Here is a 20,584-nt window from a genome sequence, read left to right as displayed (position 1 = left end):
AATAGAATTTAATGGATTTTTTTTGTACTATACCATAAGTGAGGAAAAACTAAAATTCTAATATCTTTCTTCAATCTGTGATGGATTTTCCTCAAACCTTCACAAAATCTTTATTATTATTTTGCATTTTTTTTGTCATCAGGATGAACTAGTCCCTTAATCCGATGCTTCTTTCTGCACGTAATCCACAGGATTAAAAAAACCTAATAACATTGAATAACATTTCGTGGCTTGAGGGCACAAGGACACTAAACAAAACGTACAGTGCATCAATTTGTGACATGGTGAGAAAATGAAAGATAACCATAACGGAAACGTCCCTGGAAAAGAATGGCGATGTTCTATGGGGGGGGGGTGGTGGGGTAGGGGGTGGAGGAATAGACATGAGAGAAAAGTGAATTAAAGGGGAATGAAACCTTTGGAACAAGTAGGCTTGTGTCGAAACAGAAAAATCAAAGAATAAGAACAAAGACAGTTTGGGAAAATTGGACAAATATTGAAAAAGTTATGAGCCAATTTGGGGATCTCCATAGCATTAGTGATCGCAATATTCAAATGCTCATAACTTTCTCATTATTTCTCCGATTTTTCTCAAACTTTCGTTGATCTGTTTCTCTTTTCACACAAGCTATCTTGTTCCAAAGGTTTCATTCTCCTTTAACATGCTTAAGGAGCTTATGTGCGTCTGTACGCAATGTGATGTGGAGAGAGAGAGTGAGAAAGAAAGAGAAAGAAAGAGGGAAGGGGGGGGGGTAGAGGAATGGTCGTTGACAAGGGTACATAATGACACATATTACGAATAGACGGAGACAGAGATTTTATACAAGTGCAAAGTTTGAAGAGTTATACTTGATAAAGAACTAAAATTCAGGAACTACAATTTACCAACTTAATGTTATTTCGACAGCCAGCTTGTCCCCTGCGCTGCGCAAAAACAACATACCGAAATAATTAGTTTTCAAGTAAAAACCTTCAACATTGACGCTCTTTAAATTTATGAGCAACATGCACGTGGAATGCCTTGTTTGTGTCTTCTAGTGAATAATGCAGCCAGTCGTTTTCTATAATTTTTGTAAATATTTTACATTCGGCCTATTGCCTGGCATCCAGAGGGTTTTGCGTGTGTCGTGTTTGTGGCGCCTTCCCCTTGACCACGTGACATGCATCAAGACGCCAATGTCATGTGACAGTCGAGCATTGGGAACAAGCTGTGTCCAATCATGGTCCAATGCGGAAGCAGGGGGGACGTGTCCCCCCCCCTAAATTTTATGGGGGGGGACGGTCCCCCCTAAATTTTTTATTGATAAACTTTTTTTTTTGCTTGTCAACTTTTTTCCTGCGTCCCCCCTAAAATAACGTGGACCCCCCTGAAACGTGTGTTGTCCCCCCCCCCCTAAAATTTAGGCTGATTACCTTTTTTTTTTTTTTTTTTTTTTTTTACTTGTCAACTTTTTTCCTGCGTACCCCCCTAAAATAACGTGAACCCCCCCCCCCCTGAAACGTGTGTTGTCCCCCCCCTAAAATTTAGGCTGATGACCTTTTTTTTTTTTTTACTTGTCAACTTTTTTCCTGCGTACCCCCCTAAAATAACGTGAACCCCCCCTGAAACGTGTGTTGTCCCCCCCTAAAATTTAGGCTGATGACCTTTTTTTTTTGGCTTTTTTTTTTGCTTGTCAAACAAATTTTGGTTAGCAACTCATAACATTTAGGTTCAAAATCTTTTTTGGGGGCGCTTGTCAAATTTTTTACCTGTGTCCATCACAAAATTTCAGGTGGACACCCCCTAACTTTTCTGGCTTCCGCCGCCAATGCAATGCGCTATACTAAACGTACACTTGTTCATAGACATAAGGTTTGTTCTAATTGGTCTAAATTTTGTCTTTCTCAGATAGTCTAATACCACATGGGTTAAACTAATTGGGTTTGATTGTCTGGTTGGTCTATTCTATACTTGGTCTAATACCATCTAAGTCTAATTCCCATTTAGTCTAAAATGTCTAGTTCTCTTGATCCAAGTTCCACTTGGTCTACTTATTGGGACCTACATTTTTTATTATGTCAAATAAAAAAAATAGTCCATTAACATTTACTTTAATCATATTGTATAGGCAGATTGATGCTAAATGGGTTAAGTCTAACTGGAAAGTAGATGGGTTAGATCGCAATGACACCAAAATAGTCATGACAGTTGACGAATTGGTTACAGACAATTTACATTCAGTTTAATAAGGAAACACCGGTGAAGTTTTCATGTTTTTTTAATCGCATTTAGAAAAGTAAGTGTAACACTTGCCAAAAATGCGAAATTTTAAGTAAAATGAAAGCGAGCGAGACAAATTTTAAGAGAGATAAAGCTTAAACAATATTCTTTTCAAAAATAAATGTTAGCATGCCTAACATGCCAAAATGTAACATTTTGAAGTTACATCAATGCAAGTGAGAGAAAGAAATAGATGAAATGACATGAATTCCCTATCCATTAGCGTTATAACTTCTGATGTCGACAATCCATATCATTTTGCATGTTTAAATGTAGTGATCTTCTGTCAAAGTGATCAGAAAATATGGGACATATTATGCGGTGTGAAAATTTTAAAAACTTTGTAAATCAACATTCTTTTGTTTCATAAACAATTGCATAAACATCGTATACAGATCAAGACATGTATAATGACACTTTATCTGAGGTGTCATATCAATGTTCTATTTAATGTAATCATGTTGAGTGCAAATGGTATCGCTTGGTGGCGTACCGTGGCTCACGACGTGGGGGGGGGGGGCCGGGGGGCACCAGCAAAAATTTTGAGTCACAAGTGGGCGCGCTCAATTGCCAGGTATACTGACCTAATAGAAACATTATTAAGGACTGTGCAATTAGACGGATATGTATCTCACTTATCAAATAATGCGAGCGCGAGATGATTTTTTTTTAAATAGGAACATTATAAGCAAATTTTTCTAATCATGATACGTACCTGTCTTGCTAAACAAACTATGCATACTCGAAGCGCGAGTTGAAATTTTGTATATATTGACCCTAAACAGGGCCATTTTAAGGACTATTTTAGGAATCCATTTAGAATAAACATATCTTCCCATGTAGTCATCTAATGCGAGTACTAATAGCTTGCTGAGTTAAAAAATATGATGTACTTTTTGTATTCTTTATAAATTATGATTGACATACGCATCTCATTAATCAAATATTGCGAGCGCGAAGCGCGAGCTAAAAATTTAGGAAATTCAGACCTGAAGGTGGGCATTCCAAAGGCTTGTTTGTAGGAATTCACTAAGACCGTACGTATTTCACTAACAAAATGATGCGAGCGCGAAGCGCGAGCTGAAAATTTTTGATATTCAGATCAGAAAAAGTGACATTTTAAGGAATGATTTTAGGAATTCATGAAGAGCAGACATATCTCACCTGGTGAACGTAAGGACGGACTGGAAATGTTTTATATTCAGACCTTAAAAGGGGTGCAATCACTTAAAGTAGTCATGAAAAAAAGAAGCATACGTCACTACATAAAACAATAATAACTCCAAGCGTGAGGAAATATATTTGGTGTATATTGACTGAAAACGGGAGGTTTCAGTATGTACAACAGGATTATACAGAAAATGTGAGCACCAGGAACGATGTACATATAGGCCCTAAGCAAATTATGTTTCATAAAGTTATGAAAAATTATTATGTTATATAACATATATATATAATGTAACATATTATTATGTACAATAATTTCTTCTTTCCCACTACTTTCTCTTCCTTTCCCAATCTTTGCCTCCCGTTTTCCCCGTTTTGTTTGTTTGTTTGTTGTTGTTTTTTGGAGGGGGCAGCCGATGGGGAGGGGGCACGTGCCCCCCGTAGTTAGGCAACTGGTATCACTAAAAACTACGGGTAAAGGGAGCGGAAAATGAAAAAGAAATCTGCAACCATTTCCTGTATGAAATAACGTAATAAAATGAATTAAGAAGAGTGTTTGTTAGTCGGATAATAATTACCTCAGATACCACGAGGGGAAAAATGCAGTAAAAAGGGTTATATCTTAAAAATCTACATTTATCACACCCCATATTATCTTCCCTATCCCCTTCCCCTCTCACCCCCCCCCCCCCCGAACTCTTAATCCGTGCCTGATATATCGTATCATCTAGGGTATAGGACGCTTTTAAACAAAATCGCCTTTGTGACTCTTACTTTTCATCAACAATGATACATGCAATGCCTTACAATTAAACACCAGACCCCGCATTCACAAAACCTTTTTATTCATATCACAGGCATTCAATTTCTATGCCGCCGTGAACACCTGATGAACTTATGAACCCGGTATTAGATATTGATTGATTTGAAATTTGTATCGTTATGATAAGGGGTTGTGACCTGGGAAGCACAAAGAATGGTTTAGTAACAATATTTCCATGCCGTTATTGTAACGAAAGCTATTGATTGATGATCAAACTTTGAGTACCACACTCGGATTGAAAGCTATTGATTGATGATCAAACTTTGAGTACCACACTCGGATTCGAAATCGGTGAAGCAATATGCGGATATAGCATTACCAATATCAAGCACGTTGAATGAATCTTACAAAATGAAGGTATAAGCATCAATCAGAGACAAAACACATGTACATTATCCAAAATCATATTGGTATGATTCATGTAAGTGGTCGTATTCAAAATTATTAGGGGCCTATGCCTCTACATTCCTTCTACATTGAGAGTATTTTCAGCATAGACTTACATGAAGTTTTAGAGTCTTAATTTCTGTTTTGTCAAAGAAACATTCGAATTGAAATGGAGATGAAAATGGACGAAATATACCAAATGGCTTTCAGGTTTGGCGAAATACATATATTTGATTTTTTTTAAGTGTAAAGATCGATGTTATCAACTAAAAATCAGTAGGCTTTGATCCATCATAAATTACTTTCTAAAAATCGAGTAAATATAGAGGGAGTGAGTAGAATTCACTTGTGAAGAAAGACATTCATCACTTGTGTGAATTTCACCCTTACTAAATGTTAAACTGAAATTCGGGAGAGATATAATTATGATATATATATGACAGCAGGACTCCCTTGTAAAGCAGGCCTCTGGCTTGAATGTGACTACCCTGATTTTTAATAAAGAAAACATGAATAAATAAATTCTTGTATTCACTCTAAATTCACTCCAACTAGAGTGATCCTTAATGTCACTCCCAAATGGGAGTGAAAGTTCACTCTCTCCTTTTTTTTTAAGAATATGCTTAGTGGTATTAGTACATCTCTATTTGGGTAAAAGGTCCTCCTCGGGAGGTTGAGACGGGGAGGGGTGGGGTTGGGAGCTGCTTTGTTAGAACATGACGAGCGTAAATATTTGCTGATGTTTGACCATGGAATGGGATACATGCATTCTCTTTAATTTTCCCGACTGGAGCGTGGGTCCGAGGGGTCTTGAAAACACTCGAACAATCGACATGTTTCGACCACTGTTTGGCTCCCTGGAACAACACTTCAATCTCATTGTTCTTTTTTCTTTAAGCTCGGTTTGAGTTTTCTCAAACTAAACTCACCCGGCTTTCATTCTAATTCTTTAGTCCAAGGATATCATTTTCTAACGATATGCCGATAAATGCATGAAAAGTTTTCATTTCGTTATTGCCCTTTGTTTCTCAGTGATTCGTATTATATCGTGTTCCAGTCGTTCGTAAAATCGTGCGTAACTTTACCAACATGCAGTTTAATGAAAAACAACTCTGATAACCTTTGCACAATAGAGTGGCAACATTTTTCGTTTCTATAAATGATAATGTGGAATGAGAAAGACAAAAGAAAAATAGCTTCACGTATAACAAATATGTCAACATGAATGAAAGGAATGCGCCCACACGGGGGGGGGGGGGGTAACTACAAAAAATGAAAACTAAGCAACAAAATAAGTTTGTCCCTTTTTTGTCATTGTGCAGAATACAGATGAAAGAATGGATCCAGTTCCAAGTACATGGGTAGGGCAGTTCGAGATGCCACTTGCGACTATTATTCATATATAAAAACATCTGCATAATAGTGTGGCGTAAACAGGGTAAAGAGGGTATTGGAGAAGTGCGTCCCCCCCCCCGCTCCCCCGGCTCTGTCCAGAGGAGAGGGAGAGGGATTTCAAAAGAAAACGAGTTTGAATACTAAAACATAGAATACCCCCAACCACGCACACCATCTTCTTGATCTTCTTCTGTTGATTTGAGTGGCGACTAGTCATGTTGACTATTGTCGCCTTTTTTATATCTCACTTTTCCTCACATAGTAAAGTTATTACCAATACAATTTTTTATCCGTGTCTGTACACACTATATATTATGGTAGCTGCAAAGTTACGGGACTATGTTTATTAAAAATGTGTCTTTGTATACCATTTCACAATAAATCATGTGAGCCCCGCCCCCGCACCCCTAACTCCTCGCCTACTGTCCCATAGGAGACGCAGCATATGAAAATTCCACTAAACTGACAGGACCCACTCCAAACCAGGACTTGTAACAGCATCCTCGCAAAACTAAGATTGATCAGAATCGGTCTGAGACTTGACAAAACTATGCATCGGATTGAACTGCAGGAATCTCCTTTTAAGGAGAAAAGGAAACCTTTTTAGTAGCATGCATCGCTTCTTCTGCTTGATAGACTGGTAAAAACAACAGAAAACCCATCTTCTTTGAAAATGTTACTTCTCTTATTTTTTTGTCTAATAATGCTTGGTAGAGGTATTATGTCATCGGCCTACAGATCACAGAGTTCGGGTTCGATTCCCAGCTTAACACTAACATGCTTTGGGGGTCGGGGGGGGGGGGTCGGTGATATTTTGTCTGTTATTGCATTTTATTATCATTATCATTGATTGTGAGCACAAAACAAGCTGAATTCTAATTAATCTTCTCATTGCTTGTTGCAAAAATATAGACCTAAGAAAAGCGTGGATCTCGAATAAAAAAACAGAGACAGCAAACAGATAAATTCTAATGACTTAGTATTTTAGATAAAGAAAATACTTAATACGCGTTTAAATTTGAATAATGAAATTAAATTGATTCAGAAATCTTTCCAGATAATAGACCAAGGGGATAAGCTTCGAACAATCAGTTTTCATTATCTTTCATGTTGGAGAATAAATCAATACGAATTTGAATTGAATAATTAAAATGCAATCGAGACAGAAATATTCCCTGAAAATATGCAAGCGGATAGAAATAAAGAACTTGTTGCTTTCGCATTGATGGGAAATCATTCAATACTAACCCGAATTTGAAAAATGAAAATAAATTGATTCAGAAACATTTCCTGAAAATAAACAATCGGGCCATGATAACAAAAATATTTTTTTCATTATGAATTACCATCCTTGTCTGTTAAACATGTCAGACATCATCATGCACTCATAAGCTCTATAAAACAACAATAGCAAAACAGCAATAGCAAAACAGCAATATTATATGAAATATCACGATTAAGCGAAAAGAAAAAGTCATGTAGTGCGTGCAACTTTGCAGTCAGTCCGAAGCACCGGAAAACCAAATGTCAAGTATCAGATTTGGCAGCATATGTATGGATTTGTTAATTGAAAGTGGTTGGAATGTTTAATAAACTTCCTCCGGGTTCCATACTTGCCAACTCTAGTCGGATCCATAACAAAAATTAATGTAAATCCGTAATATATATATATCTACAAAATGCCCCCCCCCCCTCATCTGGCCCGTCTTACAAAGACTTGCGATTGATGAACTTTCTTTCTAGATATGAATGTATACATATATTCATTGATTTCTTGAGAGTTCGGTGTGTTCTCCTTTGTTTACAAAGGACATTTTGCACATTTCCTGCAAAAAATGATGACATTGATGGATTTCCATAGAGTTACGATTGATTGGATCAATCGTAACTCTTTGTAAGACGGGGCCCAGAAGTAACTAAAATGCATTCTGTGAAAATGGGGAATGATTATAATAGTCCTGATATAGTCCAGTAAGGTTACGTAGTGTGATTATCTTCTGGCTATATTATATTTATCATCAAATTCACAACTTCCTAAAATGGTGAACAAAATGGAAAAGGAGCAATAAACAAAGAACACAAGAATTGACATCAACAATACATCCCCATTATTTCTATGATTATGAAATATAATTCTCAACAGATTTCTACCAAAATACAAATATGTCGATGGTCATAAAACAGGGGAGGCGTGAAGGAATAAAAGCTGAAATGCTCTGCAAATGAATTAATAGATGAATATATTAAAAAAAACAATAAATAAAAAAATGAATAAATAAAAGATATTCATAGATATCTCTTCAAAATGCATTCATACATCATGAACCTAAATCTATCCACAATAATCATATACAAATCGAAATAGAATATGATGCCATTGACAAACTATTCCTGTGTCAAAATAAAGAAAACTATTACTTTTAAAGCAATAGAAATAACAATATTCAGCAAAAGGACAACCCTTAGAAGTGGAATATAGATCGGATGGAAATTCATGTCGGGGAAGAAATAGAGAAAGAGGCACAAGAAAAAGGATAATAATTAATATATATACGAGCAATAAACTTACAGGTTACAGTCTAGTTAACATGTTTCATATATGTCATTGACAGATGAATTGCGTATACGTCAATGAATTGCGTATACGTCACTTCGGCACACTCAGTTTACATGAATTACAGGAAAGGGTTGAACAAATTTCGATTAGATGACAATCTGAAATGGATGACGATGATGATGTTTCCCTCCTTTCTCTCATTCAAAATGGGAAAGGATCCTTGATAAAATTAGGTTGTAATTGTATTTTAATGGGTAAACTAATGAGACGGAATACGACGTGGATCATTAGCGTTTAATACTAGATATAAATCATGTTTAACTTTTTAGGTCAACCAAATCACTGAATTTATCAAATTGTCATTCTTTAGAGATATTGAATATGTGCAGATGATATGGGCAATTACTAGGAGGAGCATGCATGGGAGACGATAGATCGAATGGGCTGTTGAGATAACAATATTTTTGCAAGAATTCTTCATCATTGTCATTTTTATCTTTTAAGATCATCACAGATATCAAACTACAATTATCACAATACATATTTGCATGTTACACAGATGATATGATTCTATAGCAAAAAAATGTATTTTTTCCCTTGATATCGAGAAGTTAAACAGCCATGATTTGACGGCAAATCGTATGCACAGCAAGGACTAAATGTAGGCAGAGTAGTTAATTAATAATTGCATGAACGCAGTAAAATGAGGCGTGTCTAACGAAACACTTTAATATGGCAAGCAATACGATTTTCATTTTATTTCTTGCAAAATTATAATATTCTGAATACGACTGTCCATCGTATGGATTGATGGGTATTAGAGAACAATGTGATAGTGTTCATGTTATCATTGGCTTAGAATAGTTCATTTTCCAAAACAATGCGAAAACACAAGTACATTCTTTTATTTGAAAAATAAGAAACCAACTCAAGTTTTAATCAGTCCGTTCCCGAGTTGGTTTTTGTTGATCTGGCTCTTTGATCACACCTTTTACCTCGATGGTCTGACTATTGAATTATGAGGACACGATTTTATTCTACCAACTATTCTTTTGAAGAAACCCCCGCGAGAAGAGGGCTATTAGCGACGATTTATCGACTTCGTACACCGCCCTATTTAAGGATTGGATTGCTTTATCAATAAAGTTAATTGAATAATATACCAGTAATCCTCAATTACTCATCATGTCGGCAATGAATTTCCATCAAATTATATCGATCTATCGATCGAAAGTGTGACTCGATATCGATCGGAAATGACGGATAAATGGCGGGATGTAAGGGGTCTGAATACAATGTACGAGTGCTAAGAAGCCCATGAGAAAGGTAACTTCGATTTGATTCTTCGAACAGAATTTTAAAAAGCGAGAGACATTCTAAAGGTTTCAGTATCTTCATATGTTTTGAGACTCTGGGAGATCGTCGTGGGGTACCTGGTTTTCTAAAAGATTGGTCTATTATTTGAAAAATCCTTTTCTGTCTTAATCTTATTTAGATGGATACAGGATTCCCTTGAAGCTGTAATGCAGGTGCGAGTAGTCATTATCAGAACACCAGTTAGGCCAGTTATACCTACACTTTCAAATCTGCACCCCTCCATTGCCCCCTCTTTACCTTGAAAACATCGACAAAGCTCCTTAAAATATACTAAACAGGGGATTTAACTGTTTCTGAAGAAGATATACTTACGGAAACACATTTACAACATGAACAAACAGAATTAGTGATACAAAATACCGCGGCCTTTCGGGGGGGGGTCCCGATAAATGCACCCAAAAAGATAAACAAATGCATTCTGAATTCTTCTGATAATCTGATAATTTTTGTCGTAGAGCTAAATTGTGAAGATTGGAGTATGATGGACCCCCATGCTACCATAAAAACTGTAACTACCCTTGATTGCAACAGGGCTCGGCAGCCAAACATAATAGGGTCCCCCATTTTGTGGTATAGGTCCATTGGTTTCCATACATGGTACCCTCGATTGTAACGAGGCCCAAGAGATTCTGGAAAAGCGTGCGAAGGAACTATTAAGCCTTATGAAAAACTCGGTGTTGTGTTAGTCGATATAATTGGGCGTGGGGATAAATAGCTTCATAATTGGGCATTTAGTTAGAAAAGAAAATGCAATGGGGCCATTGTACACATGCACAGTCATGCCCGCAGCCACATCAAGGAAACCGACTCCAAACCGACCGATGGTATGACATACGGAAACAACGTAATAGATTTGATCGGTTGGAGCTGGTTATGCAGGTGTGACTGTGGCCCAAAATAAACCTGTTGGCAAATGCGAGAACTTTGGCGTGCATGGGAAATATATAGCGTTCAAGATCACTCAAAGTCGCACACTTGGATTTGTGTTCGAGACATGTAAACAGATCAACGCACGTGAGTGGATGAGAGATGAGTGGATGAGAGATGGGATGAAGGGTGTGGGATGGGGGTAAATAAAGAATGGTATTGAATAGGAGGGGGTAAAAATGACAGGACGTGGTGGTGGTGGTGTGATTTGCAGCCAAAGTATGATTAGAGTGTTGGAAAGCAGGGATGCCGGGACATCGTCACGGGGAGGGTGCATTGGCTGGGATGGCGACGGTCTCATATTTTCAAGTTCAGCTGTCAATAAAACGAAGGGGGCAAATGAGGGAAAATGGGGAGGGGGGGGTAAATGAGGGTGAGAAAGAAGGAGAGCATTATGCGTTTCGAGTTTGCCTCCCCGCACCTCCTTACGTAGAACTACCTCTGGTGGCACCGCCCTTGTGGAGTTGATTGGGTGGAAAGAGGGGTTGACAGATTATGCTAAAAGAAAAAAAGGAGACCATGAACATGACGAAAGAAAAGTAGGAAGGAGGGGAAGACGAGAAGGGGTAAACAATGATCTTGGAGAGGTAGAGGGAGGGTATAGAATAAGAAAGATTTGATGAGGAGAGGGGGGTAAACAATAATCATGGTGGGGTGATCGGGAGGGTTTAGGAAGAGTGATTTGGTGTATGTTTATTTAGCAGGTGATTCGAGAAAAATACAAGATGAGAGAGTGATAGAGAAGGGTAAACTATACACAATGAAAGAGTGGAAATGGGTAAATCATTCTTTAAAAGAGGAGTGACATCGTTTTTAATAAGGGGAGAAAAATGCTGTCATTGCCAGGCCCCTTTCTTCTTGCTTTTTGTGTTTTAGAGCGCATGATATAAACCAACAAAAGAAATGGAAATCGATGTCCGAGGGTGTAAATGACGTAAAGATTGAACGACATTTACACACAAACTTTCTTTCTGACTTCAAGCTTATGGATCATGATAGATACTGTCGAGCAATATCTAAAAAAAAAATAAACAGTACCACGAATAGAATTGTCATAATAGTAAAACTCGCGAATGTGAGTTCATAAAATAAAAAGTTCAACTTCGTCCCTATCAATGCTGCTAACGGTGTGCAAAAGGTCATGCTATCGACCTAACTCTTTACCGTGAATGGCGAACCCCCTCAGTCCATCATGCCAAAATATCAATTACTGTTTCATATTCTAGCAAATTTCCTCGTCATTTACTGGGCATTTTCTTCGCTGGCGCCATATTTTATTAATCAAGTACGCGCTGGACATTAAAACCGCACTTAGCAGGGGAGCGGCGACCAATGTCTTCAGGATGGTAAAAGATAGGCAAAATGACGGAGGATGAAACGAATTAATTCTAAAAATCAAATTAAGTTCAATGTCATGGTTGATTTTGCGAAGCTTTTTTTATGGCGATGGCTCTTTAGGTCTGATAGTACACGACTTGCACCATAAACAAAGACGCTAAAAGCACAGCCATACTTGAAATTGTGGACATTGCTTCAAGGAAACCACCACGATATCATAAGAATTGTTTAAGGTACTCATCTCATACATGTCATATCAGACAGTCCTGCCAGTATATTGATATTCAATTTACTGTAAAGCGTAATGGAGGTACGAGAGGTGAGGGCGATGCTTTTTGAAACGGTATATCAACTCTTCTGATTCGATTGTCCTTAATATATTGAATTAAAACTCGAATTCAACATATTAATCATGTTAATGTTGAGATGTGCTGGAGCAATCCAATGTTCTGATTTTAATACTTCAATATTATACTGTATCCCTCTCGTGAAGGATTCGTTAAAGAACAGAAGAATCTTCTTATAGTCGCATTGCAGGAAGTGAGAATAGGAGAGAGGGGTCAGAGGGGAAAGAGTGAAGAAAGTGAAAAAGGGGAGGGGCGGGAGAGATGGGGGGACATAGGGAAGAGAGTGTGGTTAAAAACGAGAAGTAAATCGGAGATGGCCGAACAAACTTTAATACCAGAGAAGCCGAGCATTCTTTTCTCCATCACCCATACAAGCCCCTCATTTCCCGCATCACCTGTGCCCTTGGACCCAAACGCATTACCCCTCTCTTCAACAATCCAATCTTCAAAACCGTCACGGTCCTGCATCCCAGATGCCATCCACTCTATTGACACGACGTTGACACAGGGTACTGCTGGAAGCATTCTCCGTCTCCCTCAACGTTAAAGTGCAGCCCCGGAGGCAAACAAGCATCTGGGCTAGATGATGAAGAGTGAATTAACTGAAGTCATGTTTCTTTTCATCCTTTCTTTGCCTATTCCAATGATCGTACTTTCTGAGTTTTACTTCCTTTCTCCCCCCCCCCCCCCCTCTTCCTTCCAGCCCATTTTCTTGCTGCATTCTTTGCTGTAACGTTTTCATGTACTATCATAATCTCAAAGACACGCATGTTTTGTATTATTGGAAGCCCCCTCCCCCCTCTTCTTCATTCCGTCCCATCTATACATAAATTTTCATATTATGTTTGACCAGCCCCATGCAAGCCCCAATACCCTAACATCTAGAATGTTAGCATTTAACAATTTTAAAAGGGCCAAGTAGTGACCGCATTTTCGACACGTTAGATCAACACAACGTTTCGTGTGGAAGTCAACCTTTAACATCAGGCTATTAAAAACTGCTTTTAGAGCTAGAGTATCAGGCGCCTTTTCACCGTTTAGTGAATCAAGTTCAATCATGATTAATTTACAATATTTGAAGAAAAACATATCGCATGCCCATTGCATAATTTATTGCCCTTTGTTACAACTCTTTCTGATACTTTTTTTTCCATTTCATCTTTTATTCCTTCTTCTATTTTTGCAAAAAGACTGGTAATTTCGACCGCGTTTTGACCTTCAACTTGCCTCTTGCCATGGCAACGGTTCCGATTTCACGTCATCGTATATCAATATTGCACCTCTTGGATATTCTGGAAGAAGATTGGAGTTTCGTGGGAGGAGGAGGAGGAGGAGGAGAGAAGATGGAGATACACTCCCGACGGGATCGTGTCATCTGGTTTTTATCACAGAGACATAGTCGAAAAGCTTTTGAGATCTATTTAATTCGACGGATTTCGACAAAGCTGTCATCTTCGAACCCTCTTTTGAATTCCAATAAACTCTACTTGAACCAAAGATAACTTAATTCCATTCCAAATACCATATACGGAGAGAGACGACAAGTTAACGAAAAACAGACAGTAGCTAAACAAAAAAAACACCAACAACATTCAATGGAACGCTTAGAAATGCAAAAGAGATATCAATTAAAAATATAATGAATTTTCAAAAGGAGAAGGAGCGATTCACATACAGCATTATTTATATTGAAATTTAAAGGTCAAGTCCACCTCAGAAAATGTTGATTTGAATAAAAAAAATATAAGACAAACATTACGCTGAAAATTTCATTAAAATAGGATGTAAATTAAGAAAGTTATGACATTTTAAAGTTTCGCTTGTTTTTCACAGTATGATTATATGCACAATGTTGTCACGTGCAAACGAGAGAATCGATGCTGTCCGTCACTCACTATTTCTTATTGTTTTTTATCGTTCGAATTATAAATTATTTCATTTTTTTCGATTTGACAATGAGGACCAACTTGAATGAACCATACAATGTTAAGCAATGGTAATTCAACATGTTCAGGGAGAAATAAAAATTGTTTCATAGGACAATGAAGAGAAAATTAGAATATTTCTTATAATAAAATACAAAAGAAATAGTGAGTGATGTCATCAGTTCCTTATTTGCATACCGACCGGGATGTGCATATAACTGTTTCGTGAAATTAAGCGACACTTTAAACTGTCATAACTTTCTTATTTTACATCCGGTTTTGATGAAATTTTCAGTGTAATGCTTGTTTGATTTTTTTTTCTTCTTTTTTTCAAATCAAATTTTTGTTGGAGTGGACTTGTCCTTTAGAAAAGAATTAGAAAATAGGCATATACCTTTGCTATTCTAATATGGGTATAGTGATAGTCTATGCATTTTAATCACTTCGTTAATTCATTATAAGACATGCAATTGCCCCCCCCCACACACACACAAAGGAGATTATCCTATGGCTATGATGGACTGACAAGCAACACATTTGACAATTCACCAATTATGTTTAAAAGAAAATTAAACGAGACCAACTGTTTACAGGTACAAAAATCAGTCTGCATATGAGCGAATTGGGTCATGAAATGTCACTTAAATACTCGACTAATGTTACAATGTTTTCCTAGGCGAGTGCCCTGATTTAGTTTCCAGTTTGTAATTCAATTTCTTTTCCATTACCATGATTATCATCGGTACTGCGACCTTTTTACCCTAGCAACCACGCTGGGTGGAATGGGATCGGATAGCAGCAGACCCGGGTCCGCTTGCATGTTTACCCCGGTTCAGAGGTTGACATATTTGATTTCAACCTCATCTCCAAACAACATTTTGCTTTTTCTGTCACACTGACACACCGAGTCATCGGGAGTTCGAAGGGAAAGAGGAAGAAAGGAAGGAAGGAAATGAAAGAAAGAAAGAAAGAAAGAAAGAAAGAAAGAAAGAAAGAAAGGAGAAAGAAGAAAGAGAAAGAAAAGGAAAAATGATTAAGAAATTAAAAGAAAAAGAAAGAAAAAAATCATGAAATGAAATACAAGAGAACAAAATGAAAAAGAAAAAGGAAAAAAAGGGAAAGAAGAAAGAAAACAAAGTCAGAAAAACAGAGAATAAGAAAACAGAACCGAAATAACTGCCAAATTAGAAATGTCAAAAACATAAAACTTGATACCATCCTGACACTTCCCATGTATTCTCCCCATACACATCATCATCTGCAGTCCTGGGCAAATAATTATTATTCGCCAAAGCAAATGATATAAAGGGAATATAAAGTGCGAATCCCTCGTTTGAGGGCGTTCTGGAAATCCGCCAAGAAACATTCCCATTGTGACTACAGTCATGATAGGCTCATGAAAGATTGGAAGACGAGTGAGGTTGCTGTAGAGAGGAAGGGGCAGAAATCAGAGGCGTAATGAGCCAAAATATGGAGGGGCCAAACATAGATTGTGGAGCAAAATTTCTCAGTTAAAAATCGCGAGCGACCCGAAATTGTTACTTGTTTTTACACACGAGAAGCTAATTTTGTGATGGTGTTTGGCAATAAGTAAATAAAATCACACTTCATCCCTTTTTTTAATGTATATATATATATATATATATATATATATATATATATATATATATATATATATATTTCCCCCTTCTTTTCCTTGTTTGGCGGACCATGGCTCCCAGCCCCGCCAGTGGTAGAAAAGGCAGGAGATAGAGCAGGCAGGTGACGAGAAGGGGGCGGGGAGGAGGGGAGGGGGGGAGTTGAGATGGTTAATATGTGACTGATGTTTGTGAGCGAGAAAGGGTAGGTTTGGAGGGGTAGGAGGGGGGCAGATGAGTGAAGACAGGGATAGGGGCTAAAAGAGGGGTGGAGTGTATAACGAAGAAAATTGTTTTGATAATGTCATGGATGTGGCGCTAGGTGCAGAGTTTTATCAGCCAAAAATACAAACAAAATAATAATGATAATACTTATGATGATAATAATGATGATCATGATGATCATGATGATGATAATGGTTATAATGATAATAATGATGATGATAATGATAATAATCATGATAGTGATAATGGTGATGATGATAATGAAAATAATAATTATGATGATATTTATGATAATAGTGGTGATGATAATAATAATGATGATAATAACAAAAATGATAATAAAAATGAACAACACAATCAATTTAACTTACACAACAGATTCACCTCAAACCATAACATGCATTCTCTACCACCTTACTATTGTCAAATTTAATCTCCAAAGTTTTCCATAATAGGATTAGTAGATTCATACCTGTTGATACCATCGCCCTTGGTACCTCATAACCCGATTAAAAGGGATCTTATCTATCTAGAAATCGCAACGGTACATGAATATCTGTCATAGATCGGAGCATTTTGAATGGAATTTGGCAGAATGGAGACGGAACATTCAATAAAAACGCTTGTCATTTTAATACATGTACATGTATAATAGCTTCCCCCAAAATATACAGTGCCAAATATGAAAGGAAACTAAAGATTTGTTTGATAACATTCGACGGAGGCGCTCAAATTCTAGCCACGATTCAATGTTTTGAACATTAATGTTTTCATTCCTGATCGGACTTTGTGACCTTATCGGAATTTCAGAGACATTCTCAATAACATCATACTGTAAAAGGTTATAGGTTTCATGTATTATTGTAAGAAGCTAGAGCAAGAACAGGAACCTAGATGGTTTGTATTAATTGGGAGTTTTAGTGACCAAACAGGACCACAATTTACAAAAGTGCGTCCACTCACTGGATTTTTAACAGCACCTCATGTAATCAATGTCAGAACATACATTTGTATTATTTGATGCAACACGCTAAAAAATTGTCCTTATTAAAAATGGAGAAGACTTCATGTGGATAGTCTCATTGGGCAGTTGCTGACGAGACCCCCCCCCCCATATACTTTTAAATCACATATACATGTACATTATTTCAAGGCAGGGTTGCATGGTTACAAGCGCCTTGGACAATTAAGGAGGGTAACTACATGTACCACAAATCCTCGACACCGCATTTATATATATAACAAAATGAAGACTTTTAAAAAAGTTTGTTGGATACACGAATTCCCTCGTGCTTGGCCAAATGTTACACTTCCTTTAGATTGTGATGGGGATCAATCCAAAATTAGATTAAAAGTCTAAATCTAATAGACTTGATAATATCAACACATCTGATTTGGAATGGTCCTCAACCACATCCTTTTGGATTAATGTTGTAGAACTTGGGGTTTAACCTAATGTTTTCATGCGCGAACAAGATATGATGCGAGGGTGGATTTCTGTATCACACATCTTTGTCTTGCACCGAGGTACCGCCTGGGATAAATTTGGCACATAAGGATGGAGTTTGGCAGATATCTTCGAGCAAGCGAGGTGTTTAATCCAGTTAACCTTAAATGTAATTCTATAATTGGAAAATGTTGCTGCATTATCATCTTCTTATTATGTGCATCAGCAGTCATTCATGACAATGTCATCCTAATTGGCATGAGTTGATACAACTTTCCTTTCGTGGTCCCTATTTCACGAAGTCCCTTCTACGATCATTCCTCCCCCCCTCTATCTCTCTCTCGCTTCCCTCCTTGTCCTATTCCTTCTCTCTTCCTCTCTCTCACTTAGTTTCTCAGCTTCATCAACTCTAATTACTCAATAAACAATACATATTCTACTGTATAACTTTTCAATTTCTAAATGTTGCATTTTTACGAAACGTATTTTTGAAGTCTGGCCATTTTTTCTTTTTTTTTTACACAATACAAACTTTAAAAAATATCCTGCACATCAAGTTCAAGGATTTGCATTTTCCACATTTACCATTATTTACTTTATATAAACGAAACACAATAAAGAAATAAAAAAATAGCAACACGAGATATGATATCGCTAGTAATACTATATTATCTTGTAACAAACACTTCACTTCACCGATGGAAAGTGGCGTAGCTAGCCGCGCTTCCCCCCCCCCCCCCCCCCCCCGTTCACCCACCACCACCGCCGACACTGTTCCGATGCTGTATTTTCACGAATATGATGAAAACATTCGAATTGTTACGAATTTACTAAAATATTTTAATGGTTGCCAATTTTGGAAAACATAATTCTTGGTCTTAAATACAAAATTGTACACGGTTTTCTCGACATAGCATCAGGTATGACGAAACTACTATTGGATCCAACTATTACAATCTGCCCATAAACGTCTGCCGCTCTCTTGAAAAGAATTACCCAGACTGACAAATAAAGCAATCATTTAAAAGACACTTCATTATATTCTATCTCATTCACTATAATGTCAATATTCCAATTTATAAAGAATGAATTGATGTAGGTCTTCATCCAAAACGTTGAAGTAGATCAGATCGAATATTATCCTAACTTGAAACTTGTGACTTTGACGTGTTTGGGAAAACATTGGATACAGAACTGTCAGTCATATTATCCCGAAACATAAATGATAGCCCCTGGAAGCGATTGCCATTCAACCGTGGCCACCGCGACCACCGTCGCAAGTACACCTCATAACAAAACAAGAAAGAATAAAAAAACATCTTACCTTCTACAAAAAAACTGTCAAAGCTTGATCGTTATTCCTTCATATACCACAAACCAAAACACCTCAAGTGAATAGAAAAATTTCCTCAATCAAAACGACAAAATCAAAAGTGGGGAAATTTTCCCCTTTCAGCTACCTAAATAAACAAACGTCGCAAAATCCTTTCCAATCCACACATGCCAAGTCGAGATGTCAGAAGTTTGACAAATATTGATATTCACCGGGAAAGTTCTAAAACTTTGATCAAATCAGTGCGAGATATATATACGTTTGCGTACCGTTTCTGGTTTACGGCGTATAAATGAAATGCGTCCGTTCTGTCGATGGCCAAATTGGAGAATGGCAATAAATTTATTTGGCGGCTCGCGCGTTGTGAGTTAAATCTCGCTCGTTCGCAAGACAATCAACTCGCACTCGACCCGGCTTGCTCTGTTGTTAGAATGGATTTTGAAAGACACTTTGAACCCCTACCTCGTCCTGCCAAGCACGTTTTCAACTCTCGTTGCCCTCCTTCTTTATCTTCCCAATATATTCTGTTTTGCTTACTGCCTTTTCTCTCTGCTCTAAATGCTTTTATTTCACTCCAACGCGTTTTGATACCATTGTCATTTTTCGCCCGTTCTGAATCATGGGTTAAGATGGACAATACATTTACCCACAACGCTCGTTGAATTAGATTTACCTAAATTCATGAGCATATTCAAAGTAATCTTTTACTTTCCAATCTTTATACACAACGGTGGAGACTTTATTGACCTACATAATCCTATCATTTTTTGAAGAATTCTTATCTAGACCTTTTAAATGGCTGTTTTAAACAAGCAGCCATTGATGTAATAAGCTAAACATTTTCAGGGGACAGAACATAGCGTATGGGGAAAGACCTACGAAGTCATGAAAGAGCGAAAGTTTCTATCCTTTTTATTATTCAGGATCTATTTTTTTTGTGATTTGGGCTTCGTATTCAGATTGTCAGGGTTAAACCCGTTCCTTTCCCTTTTCTCTTTTTTTCTCGTGTTCCCCTTGGCCATAATTTTTTTTCAGGAGGGGTGCAAGTGGCCCTATCAGCCCCGATCAATACGCCAATGCTAGTAGCTTCAACCTATGACATGATAATTTCTGTCCCCATTGCATCATGTATTGACAAATCCCCCCCCCCCACCCCCTTACCTCTCTCTCACACACAACATTTCTTGCTCTATAACCATGATAACTACACACACATTCAGACATTGGTGGTCCAGGACCATACCCCTCCCTTTCCCTACTGTAGGCTATAGTGGGTGGTCCAAAACATGTTACCAATTTCTCAACAAAAAAATAAGGAAGACTAAAAACAAAAACATTTAGACGACAAAACACATTTTACAGTTAGTCGACATTTGTCACAGCCCGGACCGAGTGAACCAACCTGAGCCGAAAATCCTCCACTGATCTCAAGCTAAAGT

The 20,584-nt window shown here is 37.5% G+C and overlaps 1 protein-coding gene across 1 annotated transcript in view; it reads right to left on the bottom strand.

Moving 5' to 3' along the window:
- The window catches only part of LOC121430763 (uncharacterized peptidase C1-like protein F26E4.3), a 38,536-nt gene extending 18,988 nt beyond the window's left edge, over positions 1 to 19,548 (bottom strand). The window contains exon 1 of the mRNA XM_041628152.1: positions 19,137 to 19,548. The gene's annotated coding sequence lies outside the window, so the exon portion shown is untranslated. The remainder of the gene's footprint in view (positions 1 to 19,136) is intronic.
- Positions 19,549 to 20,584: the final 1,036 nt, after the last annotated feature.

The sequence above is a fragment of the Lytechinus variegatus genome, chromosome 17 (assembly GCF_018143015.1).
Source record: "Lytechinus variegatus isolate NC3 chromosome 17, Lvar_3.0, whole genome shotgun sequence".
Taxonomy (NCBI): domain Eukaryota; kingdom Metazoa; phylum Echinodermata; class Echinoidea; order Temnopleuroida; family Toxopneustidae; genus Lytechinus; species Lytechinus variegatus.
The sequence above is the reverse complement of the archived record's forward strand: the minus strand, read 5'-3'. Positions and strand labels throughout refer to the sequence as shown.